Source organism: Rhipicephalus microplus, chromosome 8, assembly GCF_043290135.1.
Source record: "Rhipicephalus microplus isolate Deutch F79 chromosome 8, USDA_Rmic, whole genome shotgun sequence".
In the NCBI taxonomy this organism is placed as follows: Eukaryota; Metazoa; Arthropoda; class Arachnida; order Ixodida; family Ixodidae; genus Rhipicephalus; species Rhipicephalus microplus.
The window spans coordinates 24,512,182-24,526,677 of record NC_134707.1 but is presented as its reverse complement, the minus strand read 5'-3'; the positions used below and the strand labels follow the sequence as shown (position 1 = coordinate 24,526,677).

General features: G+C 43.4%; 1 protein-coding gene and 1 long non-coding RNA gene across 2 annotated transcripts in view; one reads left to right on the top strand and one right to left on the bottom strand.

The window, feature by feature from the left end:
• LOC119165261 (uncharacterized) overlaps positions 1-14,496 on the top strand; it is a 104,630-nt gene that overhangs the window by 57,773 nt on the left and 32,361 nt on the right. The window lies entirely within an intron of this gene.
• LOC142768874 (uncharacterized) overlaps positions 8,231-14,496 on the bottom strand; it is a 195,532-nt gene continuing 189,266 nt past the window's right edge. Inside the window, exon 3 of the long non-coding RNA XR_012885511.1 lies at positions 8,231-8,271. This is a non-coding gene — a long non-coding RNA (uncharacterized LOC142768874). The remainder of the gene's footprint in view (positions 8,272-14,496) is intronic.

Sequence of the window (14,496 nt, the reverse complement as noted above, 5' to 3'; positions counted from 1 at the left end):
TATAACACAAAAGTGAAACGTGTCGTCACAGTCGTAGTGCTTGTTGTTCAGGTAGTTATGAGAGCTTGTACAACCTCTATTCGTGTCTGGCAACTATAGCATTCTCGTTGACGTCTAGTGGCACACCTGCATCGCATATTCACATCTCCATCAGCGTTCCAGGCATCGCTAATGAACACCACAATATATAACAGAATATTGCACAAGTCGCCGTCGAATTCACAGAGGCATTGCGTCAACTGAATGATCGGCCACTTCCTAAGCAGGTGCTACCAAAGCATCGGCCACATCTCACTACAGCCCACAAGGTGGCAAAGCCCTCGTGTGCTTTGAGGACGACTTGCTTGTGTGAGAGTGTCAATTGTCTTACAGTTTTGTAGGCTGCACTGAATTCACTTCGCTGTCTATCTCTGCGCTGATAATTGTTCCTTTCTTTGCATCCTCCCTCATTCTCGTAATTTTATTTATCTTTCCTAATCGCCCAGTGTAGGGTAGCCAATCAGAAGTATTTCTGGTTAACCTCGCTGCCTGTGCCCTTTCCGTTTTCTTTCTTCCAAAAGCAATGACGAAATGACTGGCGAATTCACAGAATCTTCTCTGCTTAAGGAAATGTAATTACGGTAGCGTTAGATGGGACATCAAATTATTAACATCAAATTATGGTGAATTTTGTTATTTCGAAAAGTCGGTAAATATAGCCGTCCAGCTCATCAAGTGTGACGTTGCTTTCCAGTATCGTAGAGCATTTTTTGTTTTTGTTGTTTTTTTCCCTGAGAAGAAGTATTATTTGTATTTTTAATAAGGGGTTATCCGTATTTATAAAAGCTTTATTTAACTTCAGCTTCGTGGCAGCACATGCTTTTCTTGTTTCTTTTTGTATTCTAGCTTTCGCACTGTTTTTTATATACAACGTAGTCTCGTGGTGTATGAAGTTCACACTTGACAAATTGCTTCATCTCGGTGTTCCATTTTTCATATATCACGTTTCATGCAATGTGCTCAATCTGGAGGAGCTCAGGCTTTGCTGACTTGGGTAGTATTTTTCCTGAATTTACCAACCAACTTGGTTTTACCTCCCTCTTGCAACCGATATTTTCTCAATATCACCAAGTACGTGCCCTTGACACACGTCAACCATGATATCGTGCTGACACTATACCTGACACTTTTCCCACTGGCGATGAAGATATGCGGGCAGTTCATCGTGTATGATCCCGGAGAACTCCACGGTATTTCAATGAAAAAAAAAACTTCCTACCGTTGTTTGTTGGCCAAATGCAGGCCAAGTTTCAGTGCTCTGCTTAATGGAAGTGGCCCAGGGTGTGCCCAAATTAGGAACAAGCACGGGCGTCTCACATGTTGGCACTGGCTCATAGATGACAACGTTATAGATACAACTTAAAAAGGGCAATATCTTTTGCCCTTACCACATCACTGTTTGTGTACATTCCTCATACGTATAGCAGTACATTATGGTAAAACATTGTGATCTCTGTACCCGTATGCTGCAGAGTGCACGTGGGCGAGGAGGCAACAAATATGAGCGAGGCGTTGAGATGACTCTGGATTTGATTTGATGCCTTGCGAGAGAAATAACTGGTGGCAAAGCTTTCGTGTCCTAAAAATGTGTGCCGTACAAACTTCATTATAAAGCCTTTTCAAATGAGAGAGCAGTGAAGGGAGGGGAGCGGAGCATTAGGTGACCGAAAACTCGCAATTCAAAGGGAGGCCGAGACTACCCCAGTTGCGAGAAGATTTTCGCGCAGTTGTTTTTCTTTTTCCGAGAGGACAATGCAAGGCCCAAGTTTGACTTTCCAGCGGAGCGCGAGTGGTGCGCAAAGAAGAAGCAAGTGAAAGAGAACAAGAAGGCTCACTGGAGTTCACGAGTGCACTTGACGTAACAAGGACCAGCATGATTAAATGAATCAAGAAAACACGTTTTTACAGCCGCTCAGCGTAAACTGCAGAGTTGGCAGAAGCTTTCAATAAACGAGCACAAGATGCAGTGCCCCGGATAAGGTCCACAACTTGAAAAGCCTCCCTTTTTCTTTGTATTCTTAACTGGACGACTTTATTAGGTTCGTAACTCGTATGCGCCGCTCCCTATAGGAGTGGCAAAACATGAACTTCGTATCAACAGCATCTATAGGCTTCTCATTGACCCGGCGTACTGTACGCACGCGGCCTCAACTTAGATATTCTCGTGCCGTGGAGTTGTAATCTTAGTGTGTTGTCTCTGGCGTAGGTTTTTTTTATAGCCGGGGTGGCTATACATCGTTAAACAAGACTGTCATTTTTTTTTGTAATTTCACTTGCGACAATTCATGTTGTGACTTTTACCGCAGTTTTTCTACGTTGCAACATCACCACATACATTGTTACCACTGAACTAAGAATAGCTTGGAAGAACCGGGAGCCTCTTTTGTTCTTTTTTTATTCGTTTGTTTTATATTGCTGCCACGTGCCGTTGACTGGTTCCTTTGAAGGCGTGTTTTATAACAGTGCCACCGGCAGGCGGATAGATATATTGCGAAGAAGATGTACATGCTTCACTTTCCTCGTTGTAATTGGATTCGCAGTAAACCGATTTTTTGGCAGCGATAAAACGGGCAGATTGCGCAATAACGCAGGCAGCGAGTTCTGAGTATTGCCGGGCCATCTGGGCTAGACGCACGAGTGTTCGCCGTGGAAATAAAACAGCAGCAGAAGCATATAAGAATGTGATGAATGTTATTGCGTAAACAAAAAGGCATGGAGCCAATTGGGTTTGAGAGAAGCAGGAGATTTCTTTAGCATGAAAATGCAGTGTAAATTTGGGTGGGGGCTACGGACGGCACAGCTATGCCTACAAAAGTCGTTGCTCAGAAGTCTTGTGTTTGTGGGAAATTCTCCTCGCGAGAAGAAACTTCTTTTATTGAGATAGCAATTATATGAACAATCTTTTTGCCATCACTGCCGCTGCCACTGATATATACGCATATATATATATTTACGTCCACGAGGAAGAATGCGCTAATTAACCAATTAACCCCCTCTTTCCTTTCCTCGGAGCGAACATAGCCTTTCCGGCTTGGCTCGTCTGCGTGCGCTTATTTCGCCAGCGAACAAAATGGGGGTAGCGCTTAAGATTTCCGTGCTATCGCGGCAATGATCAACGCGCACCTTGTTCCCTCCCCCCCCCTCCCCCCCAGCAGATGGGAGCTTCTATGGGCTGCGTTCTCAACACGAAAGAACGGTGCGAAAAGTCTTCCTGAAGCAGCCGTGTTCTCTTACACAAGCGTTTTGTAGTGGTACTTGAGATCGGATCGAAATGGGTTGACTTCAAGCCTCACTTCGCATATCAAAGACGTGACTACGCAAGAGCTTTGTTGTCGTCATCTCTTCTGACTACGCCGAAAAATATTTGTATATTTAGCAAGCGATTGTTTACTACAAATTATATTGCTTTTGAAATTACCAGGCTTGCTTCCTAAAACATTTGAACATGTTCATATCACATTCATCGCTTCTCCCTTTCGGCAAAACGGCGACTTTTTAAAAATGGCAACTCAATTCCATGACCAGAAAAAATTAAAAAGCCTCGGAATAGAGGTTGTTTAGCTTTTTATATTAGTTATGTTATCTTCATTATCATTATCATTAACTTTCTCATTTGGAGTCAAAATTATCTGAACTGTAGGCTTTTACCGTCATATACGATTTGCCGTTTCTTGCGAATTCGCACTTCGTTTCCCGCCCACAAAATTCTTAGTCTTAACCGCGCCCCGATACACTGTCGGCTGTTTTCTTTGGGGTATTTCCCATCTTTTGGTGTGGTGTCTATTCCTTCGCTCTTAGTGAGCAATGGTTATCTCCTACGCTTGCCGCTGCATAATTGTGAAGGGAATAAGACGTCCCGGTGGCTGACGGGGCAGTGCCGTGAACGCTTTCCTACTGAGACGCAGACGAAGCGTGAGACTGAAGCTGCTGCGGCGGACGCGTCCAGAAAGGTTGAAACCGAGAACCTTCAAATTGTATGTCGTGGCTCAAGCACGTCGAGTCACGACTTTGGTATCTTCTACCCCTTTCACGAGCTCACCGCCACAGCTGTGGGTATTCATGCCCGGAGTTCGGATGCCACCAGCTACCAGTACTTGGCCATAGTGAGCAAGTATCGCAACAAGAACAGCACTTCTCTTCGTGGATTTGTTCTGAAGGCTTTTCTGAAGGCTTTGCGAAGGCTAAGTACTATTGTAAGTGTGTTTGTGGGAAAACTGTTGCGCAAAATAAATTTGTCTGTATCCCCAAATAAAAATTTAGCACAAAGACTTTCATAGCAAATATACCGCTATAGAGACTTCGTATATACTTTGAATAAAAAGAATGGGTAATGAAATATTTAGTGCGTAAAGAAGTCGATTTCTTTCATTCCTAAATAGATTTATCATAATAGGTGAATTTTATCACGTTAATGAAATGGAACAGCACGAGGAAACAAAGGCACAATGAACAGAAGACAGAGTGGCAATTTCGTATCGACAGAATTTGCAGCCATCTCATTGGCCCAGGGAATTGTATGCATCCGGCCTTGACGTACGCACTCTGTAGGTGCAGTGTGGCAATCTTATTTATTCGGCCCCGGGGCCATATTCCTTTTGCAGCCAGCGAGGGCGTCCCTCGTAGAACAAAAAGCTGGTGGTGGACTTCTTTTTCTATTATCTACAATTTCGAGATCTCGTGGCGTTATGGTGTTTGCCGCGGTTCTCGTACGTTGCAATACCACCGCGGGCATTGTTGTTATCGCTGAGCTTGGGACAGCTTTGAGGATTGACGAAGCTTTTGTTCTTCTCTTTTTTTGCATCTGTGCAATGTCGCTAGCGTGTATCGTTGGCGCGTTCTTCAGAAGACGTCTTTGTAACGGCACCGCCGTGGTGATCACATTTAGTTAGAATAAACAGGCACGCGTTTTCCTGTTCGTCATTAAGATTGAATTTGCAGTTGAAGCGCATTTGTGCAGCAGTAAAGCATATGCACTGTGTAATGGCACATCGAGCTGGCACGAAATATTGCCCTCTTGAAGCGCAACTCCACCTCGGTTAGGCCCGTTAAAGTTTGGCGCAAAAAACAAGATAAATGTGGAACGTATGAGATAAAATACAAGGTTCTTGCGTAAATAAGGCCGTTGGGGATTACGTAAAGCAGGCTTAGTGGAGGTGGAATATTTCTTTCGTTATTAAAGTAGGCTACAAGTTTCATTTGTGTATAAGCTGTGGAATGCGGTCAGAAGGTCACCAAACGGAGTTGTACGAAGGATTATTTGTGCTAAATTCTGCCAGCAATAAGGAGCTTTCTCTTGATGCGCAACTCAGAACCTTGCGGAGGTGGAACGACAAACCGTGGGTGAATCGAGTTCATTGTGCTTGTAATATTGATCATCCGCATCATGATCATTATCTCTTTCACCTTCTTCTTTCTATTATTCTTTATTAGCACTTTTGTTTATGCGCAATGCAGAATTATGCCCTTTGCCAATAAGCTACAATTTGAAAGATAATACAGCAGCCCATTTAGTTTTATGCTCGCAAATTTCTTAAGTTACCCCCCCCCCCCCCTCGACTTGCTGCCGTCTTCCTCTGCTGCGTTTTTTGTGGTTTGGTGTCTATTTCCTCGCTCTCAATGAGCAAGAATTATCTATCTGTGAAATTGTATGAAAAGAACATGCAATAAACCCAGCGAATGAATAAAATAAAATAGTGTACTTTGTCTTCGAACCAAAGAACTAAATCAATGAGACCGCAATAAAATGAAACGTGCTGTGAACAACTCTTCACAGGTGGGAGAGGCTTGGTGAGGTTGGATTAGGCATCTTTTGGCGCACAATATTTTGTGCAGCATGTGCGCGAAACAAAGCTGATTTTGTACTAAACATTCCGCGTAATATGGCACTGGCATGTACTTGCTTGCGCCGATTTCAATACTTGTCAGGAAGTTTTATGGTGCTCGAAAATATCGAACTGGGAAAACGAATCGCTAATCAAATGGAATACCAAACTATTTGATTCGAGTACTTAGGGTTTCTGATAATCACACACTACTTCGTAGATATTTCATTTATCCTGCACCAATTTTCATATACCTCTTTCCAATAGGAACTACAGAGAACATTAGAGCGCTGCAACAAATGCTGAACAACACAGGGAAGCGTCAAAGCTCGTTGTACAAGAACCTATGGCTACGTAGAACCCACTACACAGAATATCCGTTCTTACCCGATTAAAAGCGTTAAAGATAAAAACAATGCCTTGCATTCTTCAACTTTCAAGAGTAACATAAATGGTATATAAATGTAACAAGCAGCCATTGAAAAACGCAGTGTGAACGGGAAATGACTTCGGGTTCTTTGCGTACTCTTTCTTATTCTTTTGGAGTATTTGTTGATGCCTTTTTCATAGTCGTCCTTTTTACGCCTACACTAAGATAGCCCTAGAGACATCTAGCATTCCTTAGAGAAATGCGAACCTAAAATAGCTAGGTCTAGTGAAGGGCAACCACGTATGTCAGCAACGCCACAAAAAAATGACGACGAAGAAGAAGACGAAGCAGCAGCGTCGTAGTTTCGAGTACACACGGCTGACCCTCAAACCGAGCGCAAGACAAAAACCATTATCCATTTTTGTTCTTCATCGACTCCAAGACGCTATCGTATTGGAACAGCGCAGAGACAAATCACGAAGAAAGAATGAACGACACGAGCACACTCGTGTCGTTGAGTCTTTTTGCGGGATTTGTCTTTGCCCTGTCTCAATATCAACGCAAGCCAACTAGCGCGACCATTCTTCTCACTTCAATATGTTTGCCTGTAGTGAGGAATTTCAAACTCCTTACTTTCACGTTTTCTTTATCAGTATTTGCGTCACTCCGAATCATGTCGTTAGTGGTTTAGTTGTTCGGAGTGTTGGAAAGACTGCCGCTTCTTTTTCTGGAACCGGAACGCTATCACTTCACAAGAAGGCAAGAAAAAAAAGGAAAAAAAAGTACTAGAAATCTAGTTTTAGACACCTATATAACGTAGCGTGATGAGCGCACACAAAACGCAGAGATGGAAACAAAAGAAAAGTGTGGCATTGGCTCTAAACGAAGTCTCCAAACATACTTTTTGTTATACGACGGCTCGTGGAGAAAGCTATAGCTGACGGCCGCTAACAGAGGCAGGATTTTCATAAATTTTTGCAAGAAAGGACCATGTCCCAAATGAGGTGGGTGATTGACTGCTCCTGTGGACCCTTCTGCCATAAATTGACCTCGACTCCTTTGTGTTTTTTTCTTTCTATTGTTCCTTTCTGCCTTGGCCGCTATACAGGATGGTGCTATAGTTTCTTACAATTGCTACTTTCTCCCTCCTCCTCAACTAGATGTTTCAAAAGAAACGTTCCCATAGGTGCCGAAGTAGAAAACTCGTGCCTCGTGTGTCATATCTTTATATCTTGTTTTCTTTTTTTAGAGGGTCAGAACAGAGAACAAGTCTTCACAAAAAAACTTATGAACCCTTCTTCTTTCGGGAAAAAGGGGAAAGTTAAGCTTGGCGCGAGTTCCTCACCTTATTTCTTTCTTCCTTTATTTTTTCGACTTCCTTCCTTCCTACTTTTCTTCTTTGTTTCTATAGTTATTTTTTTCAGATAGCGTGACATTTTCTTCTGTGTCCTTCTTTCATGCCAGCAATCCGACCTTCACCCACGCGCTTCGCAACGCACCACTTCAGTTGGTACAGGTCACACCAACAGTCGTATATACACGTTCACGTTCCGACAACACTAAAATGTGGCAACCTAAAATAACGAGTCACGTCAATGAAACATCACAGTGCCACATTGGAATTGGCTCATCGCTGACAAGCTCACGATTGGTAGAACATTCATTATCGCTGAGAATGCACGTGCAAATACGCAGCCACCTGGAGAATCTTGAAGGACCACAGTACGCTAAGCTTACTGGCACCGAGGTCTTTGATTAGTTTATCGCCACCATAATCACTCAGTAACTTAGCGAAACCATTAGCGTAGCGAAATGAAATTATAGCGAAATGGAGAGTGAGACAACGTAGAAGGTCGTGAGATGGAGGCAGTAGGCCTTAAGAACAACGGACAGCCCCACTCACCCACGTTGAACTTTCGGTTGCATTCGGCAGTTGGCACTGAGATGGCGCGAATATCGTCGCAGACGCAAGCGGACGTGTCCAACGGGCCGTGTACCGTTTGGTCTGGCAGAAGATGGGTTCCGTTGAGTAGACAACACCTGTGCATGAAAAATACCGTGACGAGGTGAAATGTTTCGGAAAGTTTGTCATCAAAACGCGTCACTTTCTGGCACCAAGAATATTTTAAACGTTTACCGAGTAACTGCTCCGTGGGAGTAAGAATTACCAAGCGTCATGGTTCTTCTGATGTTCTTTTTATGGTAAGTTTAAATGTGTCTACTTCTCTGGCAAAGCTGCGCATACTGCTCGCTCACCCGGGACATGAAAATGTGGCTAGGAATTACGGCTTCATCAGATTACATTGTGGCCATAACAGAGCACTGAACAGGCCGATTTTCTCGGCGCAGGCCCAACCCGGCTCTAAAACTTCATGCTCCGGCCCGCCTGAGCCTGGCCAGGAGTTTTTAAATGTTGCCTGTACCCGGCCCGGGCCCGAAAGGTTTGGGCCCGGTTCGGCCCAACCCGGCCCGTTTCAGTCAATGGTGCCTTGAGCGTAAACGAGTCACAGTCCCATCTTCGGTAACTGTGAAGATACCTGCCGCAAGCAAAAAAAAAAAGTATTTGTTAGCGTTTTAAGAACTTCCTTCAGTGTCATGACTTTCACTGGTGTACTGTGTATACTATCGCTTGACTATGGCCGTGACATTTTTGTAATATAATTGCAAGATAATATAAATAATGAAGGGAGTCATGGCTGTATGTCTCACGTATTCAATGCTAATCCCTAACTCTTATTTTTTGCATTTCAGAGACCGACTACTAGATATAACGCCACCGTAAACTGCGAAAAATTGGTAAAAGTTTAGAGTTTGAGTTCACATAAATTGCATACGAGCTGGCGCTGTTGAGAAAAAGTATCAATTTGTTTGCAAACGTGATTTGTTGTACAATGCAATGAAATAAAAAAAGACACGCTCTAGTTGCTTTTGGGGGGAATAAACCAGGCTAGGTAACGTTCCAATAATTAAGGCAGTAGTGTCGACTCTTCGGCAGGCAACTGTTCCCAGCGTACACTTGGTTTTCATGCCCAAAAGAAGAAGGTCTTCTGAACCACTCTTCTGCCCGAGTCGCCACTACCACAATGCCATAGATCTGTCGAAGGAGCGAGTGAACCACCATCCTCACTGTTCTCTCAAGATTCCAATCTTGTCGTCTCCGTATAAGAGCCTTCGTTGTTTGAAAGTCTTATGTCTTAAAGACAAGGTAAATTAAAGGCTTCCAAAATTTCCAAAACAGCCTCTATTGTGCGCTGCAGTCAACCAGCTGGTGGCTTCTTTACCACTCTTCCTCTCGCCCGTGTAGGGTAGCAAACTGGACTTTGTCTAGTTAACCTCCCTACCTTTCTGACATATTTTTTCTTCTCTTCCTCTCTTCAGTCGAACGGGGCGTGTCGGATGTCTGGAGGAGGATCCCCCGCAGGGACTCAAAGCGCGAGTGTGGGTTGCCTAGTGGCCGATGGCGAAAGTCTCGCATACTACACAGGTAAGACGCTTGCAAAGATGCTGCCACGTTCTTGCGTCTTACACCATTCATTGATGCCTTGGACACGGTAAGCTTTGTATTTTTCGCCCCGTGTTGGGCCTTATTAAGGAATTGCTAATATATGTTGGAGCCTTGCCATCTATATAGTGAACAGGGCTGAAATAAATGTGAAGTATGGAAAGGAGAAAACTGCGCAAAAAAAGTACTTCCACATCGTGACAGTTCAGGTTTTTTTTGTAAGTACATAAATACAAAACAGAAGTGAGAAAGGAGGAGAAAAGCACAACCACATATTCAATTCAGTCTCCTATAAAATACTTCTGAAGCAAACGCAAATCAATGCGACAGCTCTGTCACTCAGAGTTGCAGTCATGCATTGCCTTTTTTTTTCACGACAGAGAGACGTAGCGGACGTGCATTAATTTTAAACAGCCTGTATACCGTCCACATATTAGCTCTAACGTAGAAGGTTTTGCGGTTTCTCTGAATAAAACACGCATTTGGAACTGCTCATTTTAACATAAGTGGAAAAAAAAGTTCTGCATTTCAGTCGCACTTTCTAGAAGGACTGTCATCAATCGCGTTTCGTAATCCTGAAAGCTAACAGGAAAAAGCGCTTAGCCAAGCTTCTCGGCCGCTCAGAAACGGCTTTGATGTGACAGGCGTCCTGTTTTGACAGCCTGTTGACAGCGTCCGATCAGTTGACAGAAAAAAAAAAGCTTCGGTTTCGAGAACTTCGGCTGCGTGTACTTTCTCCGAAGTTCCTCTCCATGCACTTAAGAAAGTTTATCTCCTCTTCTAAAAGAAAAAAAATATCAAAATGCAAGAAAAGCGTTGAATGTGTCCAAACACTGTTCTACACACGCACACATAGAGTGTCTATGGTCAACGGGGCTTGCTTTTCGCAGAGAAAAATGCCCAAAAGACGGTCGCCTCTTTTCGCCCAGTGGAAGAAGAAAAAAACGATATCTCATCTCGACAGCTGAAAGGCGAGTGCAAGGTTTGCTGGGAAGAGACCACCGCACACATTGCTCGCAAACGACGGCCGGAAGAAGGAAATAGACGAGTTTGTTTCGTAATATCACGCGACAAGAAGGCGTCCTAGTGAAGTTGATAGTGGCCCGGCCGGGCTAGGTTTCCAAATTGCACATAGCATCTTACGCAAAGGGCATTCGACCCCGCGCATCAATCATATTCTCGCACTACCTGACTTTATGTAGGAACCCCTATTGGCCATATTAGGTAAGCCTGATTGGTTTCCCAACAAATGTGGTAGGCAATACACCTGTGCCCCTACTTTCAATGTAAAAGACTTCATTCTTTATTTACACGTGAAAACATGACAAAGTAGACCACGTTCAAGCCAGCTGTCTTGATAGGGTAATATTCGTGTGTAAAATGGCTCACACGAAGCGAAATTTGTGACAAAATAAAGGTTAACACGCCCAGCGTTTTAAATTGCGTGTAAAAACACAGAAAATCTGAGAACGTCTTGGTTACGTCATTACAACAGCTCGTATTACAAACGGGGCCCATAGAAAGAAAATTAGGTCAGAATGGCACGTCCTCTTTTGTTCTTGTCTTCTCATGTGGGTTGTTAGAAGCCCTGCATTATTTCCGACCAGCCAAAGTTGTCGCGCTGCTTAGGCTTTTGATCTCTGGCTCGTATATTACGAACTCAAATAAGTAATCTTTCGAATGATTACACAGTGCATTTGTTTTAGACGTTTCATTATAGAAGTTCGTGACATACGCTTGTATAATACGGCTTTTACACCCTCCATTCCTTACGCCGATGGATATAAGCTGTATACTGGCCACCAGATTAACGACTACTTTCTTAACTTTACAGTTCAATCACCTGCCTCCCCATCTCAAAGGTATGCGCAATGTTTTTTTTTCTCGAATCTCCTGGTACCATGCTTACCTATACTGAAGCTATGTGGTTATTGAAAGTTTGCCATATAGTGCCGAACAGTCGGATCCTTCAGTTATTGGCCGTGAGATCAAACTAAGTCGCAACCTGGTGGCAACTGCCTTAAGTGCGCCAAGTGTGGATTGCTCCCTACATCCTCTGCTAGCCATGTCGTGCTTGCGTAGGAGCGCACATCATGCTCGTTCGCAAAGCGTACTTTGTTTGGTTAAGTGAGCGTGAGTTTAACTACTTGTATGGATGCCTCAAACGACGTACAAAAGCATTTGGTATGGCTCGGCTGTAAATGCACTGTAATAGGATGACCGAGTTCAACTTTTCAGTTTGCTCTGTACTGTCGTTGTAGCCTTCATTCACCAGAATCATTTAATATTGGGGACCGCTTTTTGCTTCAACCACATCTTTAGTTCACTTGGCATCATCACAAACGTGAAAACTATAAGATGTTGTGTGAATGGTGCGATTTAGTGACTTGGTTGTTTATGAAATCTCGGCTATAGGCCACGCACTATCACGTTGTTCTTGAGTTGACAACTACGCCACTGTATTTTGATTATCAATTATGCGATAAGATTTAGTTGTGTTTATCTTGCCGTTGTACCGTTAGAAAGAAATAGCATCATCAAGTATAGTGTGACACTTCTGTATTTAAATGGTACATAAAAAAAGTTGTCTTGCGCAATTTTAACTTGGGACAAAATTTACGCAGAAATACCGGTGTTCTTAGCTTTAAGAACGCTTTAAAGAACTCAGGCGTTCTAAACAATTTCAGACGGCGTGCCCTACATTGATGTTGTACAATTCACGAAAAATCTCATCTTTCTTGCATTGTCTTGAGAGTTTGTATGGCATTGTTATTGACTGACGAAAGGAAGCGGTCATTTTTTTGTTTGTTTGAAACAAAAGCATGCTTGATTGTCCCATAGAATAACCAGACCTCTGTTATATAACTGTCTTGCCAGTAATCAGTGACTAAAAGCTTTTGGCTAAACTTTTATATAAGCTTTTTATACATTTAACGTTGAAACACTTGGTAAACTTCAGTGCAGTGTCAAGCGTTTTCGGCGGTGTCGGCGGTGTAGCGAGTGGTAGTCGCGGCATGTGTTGCGGGCGAAAGGACGAGGTGGCAGCTGTGGGCGCCGCGGCGAGCGCGCAGCCGACGAGGAAGAAAGTGACGTCAACGCGCATCAGCGACGTGACCTACTTGGCACCGCGCCAACACCTGCGGAGGGACAGTGTTACACAGGCTAGTCAAATAGCTGCTTCGCATCTGAAAGCTATTAAACTATTTAACGTAAAACGCAGCCCTCGTGCTATAAAGCTGGTTCTCTTTACGCTCTCCGCGAGTCGAGCGTCGCCATGCTGGTTCGGTCGAACGGCCCGCGCGGTTGATTAAATCGTCCCGAAATCACCGCGAGCTGAACGGACGTGGAACTTTCGCTAGTCACGCGGAAGCAATCCCAGGAAATGGTGCTAACGACAGTGGCGTGCAAATGGAAATCCCAGATCTAGCGAACGGATGAATCTAAGCGAACGACCCACCCATTACAAAGCAATAAAAGGCGACAACCGTGGGCGTAACGCAGCCCGTGTTGCTCTTCCAGCCCAATGTTGCCCGTTCATAGTGCCATGAAACGGGGAACAGGTACACATTTATTTGTCATATTTTCCCGCAATATCAGTTTGAAAGCTGTGAAACGGAACTTCCTTTGTCGACATCCGTTCGGTCAATTTCCCGTCCTCCATGATATGCGACGTAAATTCTGTATGCGCGTGTACTTCATGTTGCACGATATATGATTACTGGCAGCAACGACTCAAACGAGAAATAATGAGCCAAATGCATAAACCATTTCTTTCTGTATTTCTTAACTCATGAAAAGCAAACAGACAACAGAGACAAGGTATAAGAGGATGTATCTCATTCACTAACACCATAAACAATTTTTCCCTGCAATTTTTTTCACCACATTGCTACGTTGGTCAGTTGAAAGCACGTAATCTTTCTTAGAAACAACGCAGTGAAAAGTTATCGTCCAAACCGAACAGCTTCCTTTGGCACCTTCAGTGGAACTTTTCAGTGAAACTTCCCGCTTGATCTGAAAGTACCGGATGACATAACTACCTACGGCGGAAGTAAAATACTCATCAAAGGTCTGGGACCATCACTGGAATATCTTCACTAATTATTCAGTTCATGTTCAATACCGAATCGTTCTTTTTTTCTTATGGAACTATTATAGAAACATGTAACACTAGCAAATAAAAGAAACAATGAGTGTAGCGCTATCAGAGCGCATAGAAAACCCTCTCATCGTTCCATACATGGCCGGCTATTAGTACACCACCACACTCACTTTTATAGTGTACTCCGCCAGCAACATTCATATTTTCACAGTGAGATATGTGTAATGGGGAATTAAGTTTGTGATTTATTCCTGCGCCAAATGAACACATCATCAATTTTCAGTAAGTAACGCCATTACCGCTAGCTTTTTATTAGGAATTGGCCGTTACCACAATAAAAAGCGAGCAAGGACATATCGTTGTAATAGTCGAGCAACATTTCGGCACCAGAATCATACTAATACATGTTATACGGTTTATATCGGGGAAGTCAAACTGACGTTTCCCCACGGACTGCCACTCTATGACACGAGTCCTTTACTTCGTTTAGTAGCAATAAACCACTTCTACGAATAGATGAACATTAAAGAAATACAAACGTATGATTGTCTTTATTTCGTTAGAAAAACGAGTGAAACGTTACCTCTTTTGTCTCAGCATTGCGAAAAAAGAGCTGACGTAGCAAATGAAGGATATCGCCTTTCAACACTTCAGTGCTTAC